This window comes from Lepidothrix coronata, unplaced genomic scaffold, assembly GCF_001604755.1.
Source record: "Lepidothrix coronata isolate B3197 unplaced genomic scaffold, Lepidothrix_coronata-1.0 Scaffold82, whole genome shotgun sequence".
Taxonomy (NCBI): Eukaryota; Metazoa; Chordata; class Aves; order Passeriformes; family Pipridae; genus Lepidothrix; species Lepidothrix coronata.
In genome coordinates, this window is record NW_016690262.1 from 3,692,607 (window position 1) to 3,706,525 (window position 13,919).

A 13,919-nucleotide genomic window follows, 5' to 3' on the forward strand; every position below is an offset into this window, starting at 1 on the left:
CCGAGTCTTAAAACTGGGAGAGATTCTCTCGAGGAATGATTTTTTCATCATCTAGTGCTAAGTAACAGGAAACTTAATGTCATTAGATTTTATGGTCCCATGAGACCACTGGAACAAAACCAGTGTGATGTTTGTTGTGGCTTCAGTATTATCTATCCACTTTGCCTCCAGATGAAGTGGGAGATGCCATTGCCTTTTGTCAAACTTGCTAATTTTGAGGGCTAACACACACACAAACAAATACTTGAAATCAGTTATTTTACCTTGCCGAATTTTGCAAGGTTATTTATTGGGTATTAATTCAGTACATAGTTCTTTCTAAAGACTGGAAGAGCAGACATACTGTAATAACAGTAGGTGGATGTTTGTGCTTAGTAACTCTTTAATTGCTGATTTATACCCTTTACTCGTAGTTCTTGGTGTAGCATGGGTTTGACTTTCTCACCACAAAGTCTATGTTTTTTAGCAACTGGCTCAGAAGTGCTCAAAGCATTGTCACCCTGCTGATAGAGGGATGTGAAGGAAAACTCACAGAGCCGGTCATTTGAAAAGTTAAAACCTCAAGGGTTTAAACCCAAAACTTTTTAAGACCAGATGACATTGAAGTTATTGGCTTTTTTCTAACTTTATACAAAAGATGTGAATTTCAAAATGGAAATGGATATGCAAAATCCAGCAAAGAGTGATGAAAAGTAGGCAGGGATACAATTTAGGGCACGGCGTTAAATCCAGAGAAATATTCTAAGTTACATGCCCATTATGGCTGAACTAGGGTCTGCTTAACACTCTATTCACTTTCCACTGGTAGCAGAGAGTTCGTAGTTGCCTATAGATTTATAATGCTTTTAGTCATATGCAGTCCACAGCCTGTGTTATGCTTCCTCTTGGGGTAAGCTAGAATAGGAAGTCAGATCCCACACAAAACAAGGTTGGGCTTATTTATGATTCTGGAAATACAAGTAGTGCCTCAGATGCCCAAAATTTTATGATGCATGTAAATAGATGCCAGGATTGACCAAGCTATTTATCCAGTTATGTCAGGACATTTTGACACCTTGTCTGTATCTGATTTCTGAGCTTGCTCCTGATTGAATGCAAACTGATTTTGCATTTCCTTCACTTGCATTTATTTCATATGTGCTTTGCTTAGCTCTGCTGTTGTAAATGCATGGTTTTTTCTGCAGCTACCCAAAACTCTCTCCAAAACAAGAAGAGAGGTTTTAAACACTGAAAAGCCAGTGACCCTTGTGGTATCTTAGCAGATGCAGGTCTTTTCTGTTTTAAAAGGTATTTTATTAAAAGGTATTTTATTGAGGCACCATACTTTGTATGTGTGCCCTACAGGGAAAACAAGCTTCTCTAACTGCATTTCAGTGCACTAGAAACCGATGCATTGGGTAGGGGAGGCACTTGATAGTTTCACACCAGCAGCTGCGTGTCAGAGCTGGGCGTCTGCCTAGTCCCGGGGTTTAAGGCAAATGAGCGGTCCTGCCTCTTGCTGACCTGTGCGACCCTGACAGACCTCCCCAAAGGGACTGGCTCTTCTCTCTGGAGAGAAGCTACTGCTGACCAGCAGCGAAGGCAGATCCCCACAGGGTGGCAGAGCTGCTGTCACGAGAGAGCAGATGGTTGGGGCAGTGAGACGAAAAGCACTTTGAGCGTGAAACCAGGCTGATCAAATAAGCACTTTTAGTGGAGCTACTCCGTCAAAGCTGCTCAGTTTTTGTCTCTGGAAGAGCTGAAAAGAGCTTTGCAAAGGGCAATGTTCAGTCTGTAGTGGGGTGTGTCTTCTTAAAGACCAGTCACAAGTGGCAGTGCAGCATCTTCTATTCCAGAATACCTCCTGGAAGACAGGCTCTGAAGAACAGAGAGGCCCCTATGGTTGGAAGGGAAAACATATCTGAATTCTGATGTATTTCACTGGAAACATTTATAGGGTAAATCAATGCTATTACAATGTATGAGACTGGCTCATGTATCAAAAGCAGTTTAGCTACAGCAAGAACAGTAGTGGACTCTGCAGTTTATTAAGTTACTCTGCTTTTCAACAATATATTACAAAGAACATGGGCCTGTGTAGCACTGGGTCATACTTAGGCTTTAAATTTATCAGAACTATGAGACAGGTGAAAGAAGAAGAAAATATACTTATTTCTTTAGTTGTTCTTTCTGCCTCCTAAATAGCAGTTGTAACCCATGTCTGGGGTTATTTCATATATACTTTGTGGGGGGTCTCAGAGGAAGGATGAATAGTGCATTTTATCCAGTTCTGTTTAATGTCTGGTTGTTCAGAGTCCTTGGTTTGTGACAGTGTTTCCACAAAAGATCCTCATTTTCCATCCCTGTTCTTGGGACCCTGGTGGCATGAGATCAGACTATTTTTGATGGTGGTGGCAGAGCAGACTTAGAAGGATTAAATAGAGTAGTAGCCAGAGGTTTGGATTGTTCCCTGAACTGCACCTTGCACAGCCTTAAGTCACCTCCATCAATATCGAATATAAGTCAGGAAAGAATTGGTTCATACTGTTCTCATCTGGGTGTGCAAAAGATTGATGTGCTTTAAGCACATAAATTCCCGAATGCCCACAGGCCTCTTGGATCTCCTTATGGCCTTTGGGGATCATTACATTTTTTTACTTTGGTCACTGCAAGAACATATCTGGGTTGCAATTCTGGACTGCGATAGAGAATAACGTGGGTTTGCATATGTATATAAAATATAAACTGTGTCAATCTTGCATAATATCCCATTATAATCAGAGTAGGCTTTCAAAGTAGCAGCAAAAACAGAGTTTAGATTGTTATAAAAAGTACCTTTATGTAATTACAGTGTGGGGTTGTCTTTTGTTGAAACAGTGCTTTTCTGCTAAAAAACCTTCACCTGTTCTCAGCTCTGAGGAGCTCAGGAGGGCAATGGCTTGGGAGAACCCCTTCAGGAAAATGGGGCACATGCAGGCACACCTACACTGCTATACAAGAGCTGTATGTTTGTGGTGATCAGGGAATACCTTGACATGCAATTGGGTAGAGGGTGAATATTCATCACCTCCCGGGTCTCAGACCTCCTCCTCTTCTTAACCTGAATGTTTCTGGAACAAGCAGTAAATCTGCAGAGAAGAAGTACAGCCTAACACAAAAAATGAATTCTGCAAACCCTGCCTGTTAGCAGCAGAGGAGGAGGAAACACAGTATACAAAGCCACTCTGACTTTTCCTTGTGGGAAATTTAATGTGTGCTGCAAAACCTACCAGCCTGGAGATAGGATGTGGTAGGCCTTGCAGTCACATGCCTGAGGAGAGAGCTTGGCAAAGTCACACTTAAACAGTTCATGTAATTATGCCTGGATGAGAAGCCGCTCTCCCAGATCCTTCACCCTATGGAAATCAGCGTGGCTTACGCTCCACACCTCACAGGCTAAAGCTGCTGAGGACCAACATGGTCATCTGCCTGACTGCAAGATATATAATAAGGTACGATACAAATTGGCATCATTTCAGCCACAAGTAATTATTCATTAATAAGCGATGGGAGCTGGGAGGCAGTGGTGCTTCCAGAAGTCAGAACGCTTCCGCAATTCACAGTCCCGCTGGCTCTGCACATGGTGCCTCCAGTTTGCAGCAGGTGGTCTTGAGAGAACCAAGGGCTGGTCTGCGAGTTGTGAGCCCGCATGACTTATCTCTGGATCAAAAGGAGGTTTAAAGATTTTCCTGTTGGTATTGACCAACTGGAAGCAGATCCCCAGGCCAACGTAACTGCTCTGATATCTGGGATCAGGGGATTAATGGAGATTCAGCAAGAGATTTGAAGACGTGTTGGCTGTACATCCCTTGTCTCCCTTCACAACACTTAGTAGATTTCTGATAATATAACACTTGCTGCTTTTTGACTTCCTAACCTTGGACAAACAGCTATTTTAATTAGTGAACCACTTCCACTCGAGGCAGGCTTGTCATCCATACAGAAGTTTTACTTTATCTTTGTGGAAGTCAGCTGTGCTTAGGAATCAGGAGGTAAATTGTGCTTATGTTCAGCCTTATCTGATGCCTTTAGGCTATGAGGCAGATCTCAGTGTTTGCTCAGGAAGCTGGTCCTCCAGCCAGGCCGTCCAGCCTGGTCAGCTCTTCAGCACGGCTTGTGTTAGGGACAGTCACAACTGTGTGCCATGATTTATTGCCTGCACCTGCAACTTTTCTGAAACACTTGGTAAATCTTGGCTTTTGGTGTCAGAGCGATGCTTGCTGGACCCCAGCTACTGAGGGAATGTAGCAGCTCCAGTCATTGTCATAACCGAAAAACTGACAATCCTCCAAGATGCCTGCTGTAGTTACACATTCAGCTGCTCCCAGATTTCCATCAGGAGGGATGCCCAATTTCCTGAGATTCACTTGGAAGTCTTGTGTGACTTGGTTGTGCTAATAGAGGAGGTTAATGGTAGAGAGAGTAATCAAGGCTGCAGCCCTTGAACTTCGAATTCCAGATTCATCTGGCAGGTTCTGGAGCATGCAGGGCCGAGATGTCAGCTCCCTTGAGAAAAATAACATAAGCAGCCGATGCTGTGAGTGTCATATTTACATGGGCATGTTTTAAAAAGAAAAACAACCTCTCCAGAGCATCTTTCTTCTCTGCTCCTCCATCTCTCTCTCCAGCCAGGGCAGTTCCACTCAGGTCCAGTCTTTCCACACGGGAGTGGGGTTTGGTCCGAGTGCTATCGGATCTGCCACGCTCCCAGGTCAGCCACTGCATCCTGGTTTGGCTTCTGTCTATCCACTCAGCTCCTTTCTGCATCCCTCCTTGGCACAATTGCCATTTCTTCTCCTGGTCTCCACAGCTTCTCCTCACCAGTTAGTCTCTCATCCCCTCTCCTACTCGCTCACTCCACAACATGTCTATTCTCTCCTGATGGATGCCGGCTTAGCTTTCAGAGCAGTTGTACCGGGAAGCTTTGTCTGCTCCCAGGAAGGGGAGGGGGTCCCCTGGCCGGGGTCTCGTGTTGCTTGGCAACATACTTCTCTCTCTCCTCCGACAGTCATTTTCCCTCACAGCGCCTGCTGATGCAGGCACAACAAATGACAGCAATATTACAGCAGCAGTTGCTCCTGTCGCTGTTTACTTGTTATTGAAGGTTATTGTCATGAAAGGATTTGTAAACATCTCTTCACATCCTTCCTTGGTCAAAATAGATATTATTTTATGCTTTTGTGGCACGCCTGCATAATTAATGAATGGTCACTGCATTTCAGTGCATGTGACATACAATATTTCTTGTGTTTTTTAAAGTGGTTGCTGGTTCTCGATGCTTCTGTTTTTCAGCCCCAAATTGAGACAAGATTTTATACTTAGAAGTGCAAAAATCCAGATAAGAGAGTCCAGCTTTAACAGCCTCAAATTGTGGCTCTCATGTTCAGGTACACATATACCTAACAAAGTCTGCTCTGAATTGCTTTCTGTCCCTTTCAGGAGGACCCTAAGGTTAACATTGAGATTACAAAATGAAAACGCTTCCATGAGCAGCGACAAAGCAGCCAGGGTTTTTCCTGATGTCTGAGTCTTCACCTTACCTGTTTGCCATTTCCTCCTCTACACTAAACACTTCCAGCTTAGTCTTTCTGGTCTGCATTTGAGGATGTGCCAAAGAAGACATACACTTATCTGTCTTCTCGAAAAGAGCACAGCGAGAAAGCCAAACCACGTGTGGGTTTTGATCTTACAACGAAAATCCTGCTGAAGCCTTTCTTTAGTTCACATACTGTTGTCACTCTGGACAGATCTAGAAAGCTGTGTTCGTGCCGCTGGCTAGTTACACGCTGCCAGATCTTCTACTGGGCCTTGATTCAGCTCTGGATAGTATTCATTCCATTTGTTAGCACCGCAGATTCCCGAGCTTGTGACAAGATCTGATAGGCAGGGGAGATCTTAGTTTTCTACTGTAGGTGTGCTTTGCAGCGCCAGGTTCATATGTACATCTGCCATTGCCCTCTGCTGGGGTATGCCAGAACTACTGGTGTGTGCCTTCGCTAGTTCAGCCACAGGTACCCTTGGAATTTCCTGAGTAGAAGCCTCTCTCCTTTACTTTAAGAAATTACCTCTTCGGGAGCTACGGCTACCTGCATGTATCTGGCTGTCAAGAGAGATCGGTGGTTTTGTTCTGCAGGTGGTTGTCACACAGAGTGAGTTTGTTATTATACTGTTTAGACTATCTAGTTATTGTTTGTACGTTTGTGATCGGTTGGAATTGAACGCAGAGATGGTTTCTGACCACAGCTCTAAGGCGTATTGCCTGCATGACATTTGCTCACTTATCTTCCTGCTGAGTAGAGACAGATGAAAATTTCAGTCTAAAAGCAGTTAGACGGAGATTCTGAATCCACTTTAAAATCCAGTTTTCCCACAGCAGGGATTATTAAGGGGAACCTTTTTGAAAAGTCTTTTTAGAATGAAGACCTTTGAAAGGCCTCGAAATGAAGACTTTTACAGAAATGAAGGCCCAGAGAGGTATACTTGCAAGGTGGGGACAGTCTGTGGGATTGCACCAATAGAGAAGGAACAAAAGACTATGGCCCAGCTGTTCCTCACAGAAGGAAAACAAGTTTCAAAGCAGGCTCACTTATCAAGCTCACCAGCTTAGGCAGGCTGGCTGCTTAGGAAATCAAACCAGGACAGAAGTGATCTGCAGTAGTGACTCACTGTCAGCCATTTCTGTCCTGAATGTACAGCAACTGAGAGAAAAGTATATTGTCTATGGGGTTTTGTTTATTCCTTTTACTCTGCCCTCTTTCTAAGCACAGACTGCTCCATAGCCAAACAGAGATGTGATAGAGTTTCTCAGCTCCACCTACTCAGCAGTGGCTCTGGACAACCCAGTTGGGTTCAACAGCTTTACAAATCAGGAGTTTTGTGAAACTCTGTGAAGTCGTGTGGAGAGTTGCTTTGAAATCCTTGAATGAGATAGTCTGGTTGGGGGTAGTTTTCAGCCTCGTTCAGCTTGAAAATCCTTCTGTGTTTTCTGGTGGAAACAGAAGTAGAGGAGTGTCAGCTCAATGCATAACCTGGTAATGCTTATATGGAGGCTGGAAGGAGTTAAACCAATATGAGGATGCAATTACCATGGGCTTTCATCAGTCACCTTACCCCAGTCACTGTCTGGATCAGCTAACATCCTTGTGCTGACTGACTTGCCTTTCTCAACTCAGAGAGAGATGGTCTTGCAGAGTGCAGAAAACAGCTGATAAACTAGCAGATTTTAGAGTAAAAGCTATTCCAGTTCCAGAAAGGCCTTATCACTCTTTTAACAACACAGATGTTTCTTGATATAGTTCATTTAGCCAGCTCTGAAACAGGGAATGTAGAAATAGGTGGCATTGACTTGGGACGTTTATTTTTAGGTAATGCTTTTGGTTTCTCAGCATAAGAACTACTTTCATCTTCTTCAGAGACAGAGTTATAAATATCTTCCATTGTGATCCGGGGCCTCTGAGATGAGTGTGTTGCACTTTTCCCTGCTGCCCATGGCAATCGTATTTCCTTCCATTCCACAGCACTCTCTCACCCCTCTGACAGAAAAAGTCCTCATCTCCTAAAATAAATTAGTTATCTTCCTGAGGAAGTGGATGCTTGTGGAAAACTGCACATTATATGTGGTATTGATATGAAATATAATATTTCCCATTTCTTCCCATTCCTAACCAGTCTTACACACTTCAATTCCTTGGATTTCAGTGGCCTGGTTCTTCTTTGTGCAATCAATAGCATGTGCAAACTGCTCTTGTCCTTGCTCTCCTCTTCTTACTGGTGCTTCCACTTTGCAGTCCTTGCCCATGACACAGGCACTGCAACACCTTCAGACATGACAACACTTTACTTATCAACATGTGTTATAAAAAGGACCAAGCAAGAAAGAATTGAAAGTCTGTTGATGGCAAATTTACTTCCTGCTCTCAGAATTTGTGACAAATCCCATATGGACCCATTGTTGCCCTGGAGGAGGCCCAAGACTTGCCTTCTGGTCCATTTTCTCTGACTGTAACTGCTCCTTTAGGAAGCCTTGCTCGGGTAATCTAAAAGAAAAACAACTGGAGAAAATAAACAGAGCAATAAATAAAATGGTGGGGGAATGCCTGTCTGACAAAATCTGGAGTTGCAGGTAGGGAAGCAGCATTTCAACTATCTTAACTTTCAAGTGCATCATCATAGTTTCCCTGGTGGATAAAGCTATGGGTGCATTACCATACGTGGGCATGATTGTATAAGCAGTGTTATAAAATCCCCACAATCTGAAATAAGCATAGCATGACCATGGACAGAAAATATTGGGATGTACTTCAAGCTGCATAGAGTTTCAGCATCATTCTTGATTTAGGCTACTTCAGAAGGAAACAAAAGCATTTTAGATAATTTTGGAAATGCATCCGTTTTTAATTTCCTATGGGTATTATTGTGTTATTTCCTAACCAAAATTTCGCTTTTGGCTTTTGCTAGCTTAGTATTATTTGAAGATTTTTACCTGTCACTTTAAATCCCACATTTCCCTGAAGAAGAGCACAAAGAGGTTAACTCTTTAATGGGCAAAAAAGACTAATATTCCAAATATTTATCTATTTTGGAATTAAAACACTAATTCTACATGGAGAAAAAAATATTTTAATGTACTTTAAGATACAAAAATTCAGTTTAAAAATAAATTTAATTTTGGCCTTTCTTGAAATAGTTTTCCTGCTAAAAGCACACTAGTGAAAGTATTAAGATCAGTCCAAAAAACCGGTATCCCAATAGACACATTGCTTTGTTAAATCCCTGCTTTTTGTATTTTTGAGTCTGTTCTATTGATTATATAAAAACATTAAGGACATTAGTGTGTATGAAAAATTGTTTCTTTCCAGATTATAAACTTTGAATAAAATAACTTATACAGAATATAGGATTTTTGAAGACCACCTGCCTTTTAAAGATAAATGAATGAGGTAGCATTTTTGGCACTGCAGACATGCTGTTGAATACGTGATGTACTGTAAAGATCCATACATTGATTATTGTATTTTGTACAGTTGACAAGACATTGCGTTTAAAACAGCAAATAAACATACCCCACTGTTTTCATTCTTTCCCTTGACCATGGTAGGTGACTAGCACATTGCAAGAATGAAGTGAAACAAAAATTGGAATTAAAACAAAATACATGTCTAAAGGAAAAACACAGTAGTCAAATATAATCCGAATTAAACCATTGCCTGATATAACCTGGAACATTATTATTAGGGTGTTGAGCTGACCCTGCTTGAAAAGCACAAGAACCTCTGCCTTTGACTGAAAGGGCTTTGGCTGTTACACAGCAGCATTCACTCTCTAATTGAAATCAATGATCTCATACCCTCGGGGATCTGACATGGAGCATAAATTTGCCACAGTCGTAGTTTATAAATTAGCATCGCTACTTTACAGTGATAAGAGACCAGGGCCACTTGGCCTGCTCCCTCCCATTTAGAAATGTTCACAATGCACAGAAAGGCTCATTGTTGGGTGCTAATGCACGGTATCTCTTTGTGCTAACTGAAATATCTTTGCCATTCTGGCACCAGACAAAGTGCTTTCCATTGCTCTTTCCAGGCTCAGATTGGTTTTATTCCCTTGCTAATCTGAAGAGGTACCCTTGAGTCAAGTGAGACAGTCTAAGCAAATCCTCTTCTGCTGTAAACCTCTGAGCCTGTATTTAACGTAGAAATGAATTTATTGAATCAGCCTAGGAACCAGAAGGAAACTGCTGGAGCCCAGAAGAGCCTTGCAGCCTCCACCTATGCTGTCCCAGAGAGCCAAGGAATGACAGTTCAAATTTGCCCCTCAGCCCCTTACTTCCAGGAGAAGCGTCACCAGACACTTTGTTTGCCTCTCTTGCACTCTGCCTTCCAAAATAATCCACTTGGGGACCCCGAGAGGCTGATTGCCAAGTGTTGGCATTTTTTTGCTGGTGAGTGGTTGGTACCTCAGGAGCCATCCCAGCACACTTGTGACATGGCTGCACAGCAATCTCTGAAGCGCTATTAAGTCACGTTCCTGATTTGTGCTCAGATGCATTCGTAGCTGCAGGGGAAAAAGTGAGGAGATGCTCCTCAGCCTGCAGCTCTGCACAGGGCTAACCCAGGGCCCCATTCTCTGTTTGCTTCTATCAGAGTTGCTCGTTTTGTGCCAACAAGAGGGAGGTCTTAGGCTTGCCAGCATCATTAATATTCACTGGTTTAACTGAAGGGATAGAGCTTGTGCTTTCTGAAAATCAGCTTGTCCTCCAATGCCCTCTGGTGACGGGAACTAATTAGATGCCACTGCTATTACTGAATCCAGTGGCAAAACATTAATGTTATTTTATTCCTATTAAATATTTCAGGCAAATACTGAGATTTAGCACAGACCAAAGTCTGTGTTCACTGGCTGGAACACAAACCTCCCTCTGTAATTCCTACAGCACTTCCTAAGAGCTGAAAAATAAACACCCTCTAGACACACCATAACTTAGGGAATCTCCAAAGCTTATTAGGCTGATCCCTTAAGTACTTTAGTCCTGATCCTTACTGCAGGGAAGCACACTTGTGTGCTTGTGTGTGTCTGCACGGCTGCAGAAATGCCTCGTTGTCACTTTCCACACTTAAATCTCTCAGGATGGAAAAGTGGTGGCCCTAAAAGACTGTTAGGAAAATAGGTTGCTGAAATGATCACAACAACTTGCACGTGCTGGTGTGCAACTTCTGTCTGCCAGGGCTCCTGTGAGTGAAGGCACAAAGCAGCCAGGAAGTAAGAGGGAGGCCAAAGCGGGGAGATGGGTCAACTTACCTGGTATTTGAAGGTCTGTCTGCCTAATAAACGTGTGGACACTTTTCAGAACCCTACAATAGAAATGGCAACATGTGACAGCTTATCCACTAGCTCTTTTTTTTCTTAGCCTGACTTTACTGTTGCGCCATCATGATAATAGGGAAGCAGGTAATAACACTGAAACACACAGCAACTGGTTGGGGAAAAAAATACTGAAATAACTTTTATAAAGCAGGTCAGATTTTCATTTTATGAGCCTAGTGACCTCCCGAGTGTATCTTTTTTTAATAATTGCTTCTCCTACTATTTGCAATCTCTGTTCTTCAAAAAACAAACCGCACAGAAAGAGCACATGCTTTAAGAACAAAATGCTCCAAGACTTTGCTGCCACAGTGTGCTGCCATAGACTGAGAGCTTTCAGCTTAGTTATTAACCTGTGATAAAGACAGTTTGTAATTAGAACAGCCAGGGGAGCCTTGATTACTGAGGGGGATGTGGGTCCAAGGATAATTTGATAAGCTTCCTGGGCATGCAGCCCTGCAGCCCTAGGTAACTGCCTCCAGTGGCATGGAACATCCATGTAGTACATCTACAGCCTCTCCACACCCATAGCCAGCGCTGGTTACTACTCTCTCCTGCCCTTTCCTCAGCAGCAAAGAAGCTGTGACAGCCCTGTAGGATTGCAAAAGCATGCCAAAGGTTATGTTCCAGCCTCTGTTCCGTGGGGGAGAGGCAACGAGTGGTTAAGAGGCGATGTGTGGTAGCTGCTGACTTTCTGCACCCTAACAAGGAGATCAGGAGCTTCAGAAGTGATGCCAGCCTTCCTCGTGTATGTTAGCAGAAGGTACTGCCCAAGACATGTGCATCAGAGAACATTTTCCTTACTGTGCATCAGAGCAATGCTCAGAGGAAAGGTGGCCAGAACAAGCTGGACATCAGGGTGGGTATTCATTTATCCCTCCTGCAAGGTCAGGGTATGTAGTGTCCTGTATTTGTGCTGTGGCCTTTCCAATGGTGTACATAACTCTTACCTCCACCCTCCAGATCAGCTTCCTTCCATGCCAGCAGAGCCCTCTCCCTGCTCCAGAGGCTATCAAGCCAATTACTTTGCATTTTATACATGAAATAACCTTCTGCTTTAGCCATGCATCTGTCTAACAAATCCACTGGGGCTTTAGAAATAAAGACAAGAGCTAGGCATTTTATGAGGTTTTTGAGGAAGGAGATCCATCTTAAAATTGAGACGGGCATAAGCAAGGAGTATGATATAAACCTGTGCAGATTACCTCACCCCTGTGCAATGGAAGTTAATCTTTTGGAAAAGATGGGTGCCTGTTCATTACAAGCAATTACCATCAGTCATAATCCTTTTAGGATATACATGGAGAATGACTCAGTTCATTTGATGAGTTATACTGCCAGCTTTCCCTGAAGCACTGGCCCAGCAGAATTACCAAGGCTGGCCCTAAGGTTTTGGAATGAGAGGGTATTAGGGCAGCATTTGGGTTGGCTCACAGTAGCAGGCAACTAATGGGATGGGACAGACCAAGATAAAAGAGGCAGCATGTGAACACTCAGCAGAGGTATGGATCTCCCTCAGTGTGCATCTGCCCACAGCACAGGCTTTTCAGGAGTACCTGAAAGTGCTTTACTTCTCACAGGAAGTCAATGCCAGTAAGTAGATCCAAACCAGGGCAAAATGTTACGGAAAGCATTGCCTGAAATGCCTTGTAGTGGGCTCTCTAGGGAGTCTGTCACACAGCCTAGAATAGATCCTTCATCAAAGGAGCATTTTGTCTGCCCCTAGGTCCAGTGACACTGCCAACCTGGCATTTCATAGGAAGAAAGGATTTGCCATCTACATTTTTAATTGAGAGTTAACCCAAATTTTGAGTTATTTTGAGCACTGTCTCTGTGCAGGTGGATGTGTGGATGTCCTTGCTAACAAGATATGGGTACTCTGAACAGAGGGCATATTTTAATGGCTTTACTTTGCATACCTCTCTGTGCAAACTGCTCAGAATGCAGCCCTTCTGTCAGCACTAGGTGGGTGCATAAAACATTTACTACCACATTGGCAGCAACATTGGGAAGCACCACTATTAAGAATGAAGTGGCGAGTGCTCTCAGCAAGTATTGTGCCCAGCTGTTTCACAGCAGTGGCTTTAATTTTCTGCCATGGCAGGACATAGCTGACCTGACGTTAACTGTGGGTTTCCACAGTGTCAAAACAGCCCTGGCAATTTCAAAACAAGGTGTGTATATTGAAGGAAAAAATCCGGCAGGGAAAACTCTGCCCAAGACGGATTAGTGTGAAGTAGTTGGCTCCAAGACCTTGGCTGCCTCAGAGTGGGAGCAATAGGAGGGCACTAACAGTCCCCGCTTCCATATGAAGCCAAATAAATTGTGTGTTGTTAAGGCATGTTTTCAACAGCAGCATGGAGAGTTTAAGTTAGGACAAAGCGGCATTCCACATGACTGGCCTGCTGGTGGCTAGAACAAATCCAGCTTTCCACACGGGCTCTGTGTACACAGCTGCAGCTGAGCACTGTGAGGATTCACAGCTGCAGTTAGACCCCTCCATGGCAGTGCTTGTGCATACATTAGACTTCCTCGTTCATCTTAATACAGATTTGTAGACCAAAGACTAAATGAAAACATGCAGGTTCTTAGCTTCTCCTTGCAACACCATTCTAAGTGCTGGCTGTGCCTGTACAAGTATCTGGAATAAATTATTTTTTTTTCTGTTGAGATCTGAATGGCCTGTGCATCAATGATTTGAAAGGATGTGATTACAGAGTGAGTTTTGCACTCTGTAAAGTGTGAACCTTACCTTCCTTTCTCTTTTGTTAGCAAGCCAGACTAGTTTCTGTAAAGAGTGGTCCTTTTGAAAATCTATGAAAAGTGAGGGATATATGTAGAGATAAAAAGCTTAAGACAGAACACTTGCAGTCTGTGAAACTTAGAATTAAATAGTGGCACAACTGAGTATACAACTCTTATCATTAGCTGTCTTCAAAAAGATGGGGTTATAAAGATCTGATTTTCTGTAGAAATAGATGTTTGAGATGTTTTGTGCACACACTTCTGGCATATTACTTCTATCAATAGAAAATGCAAGT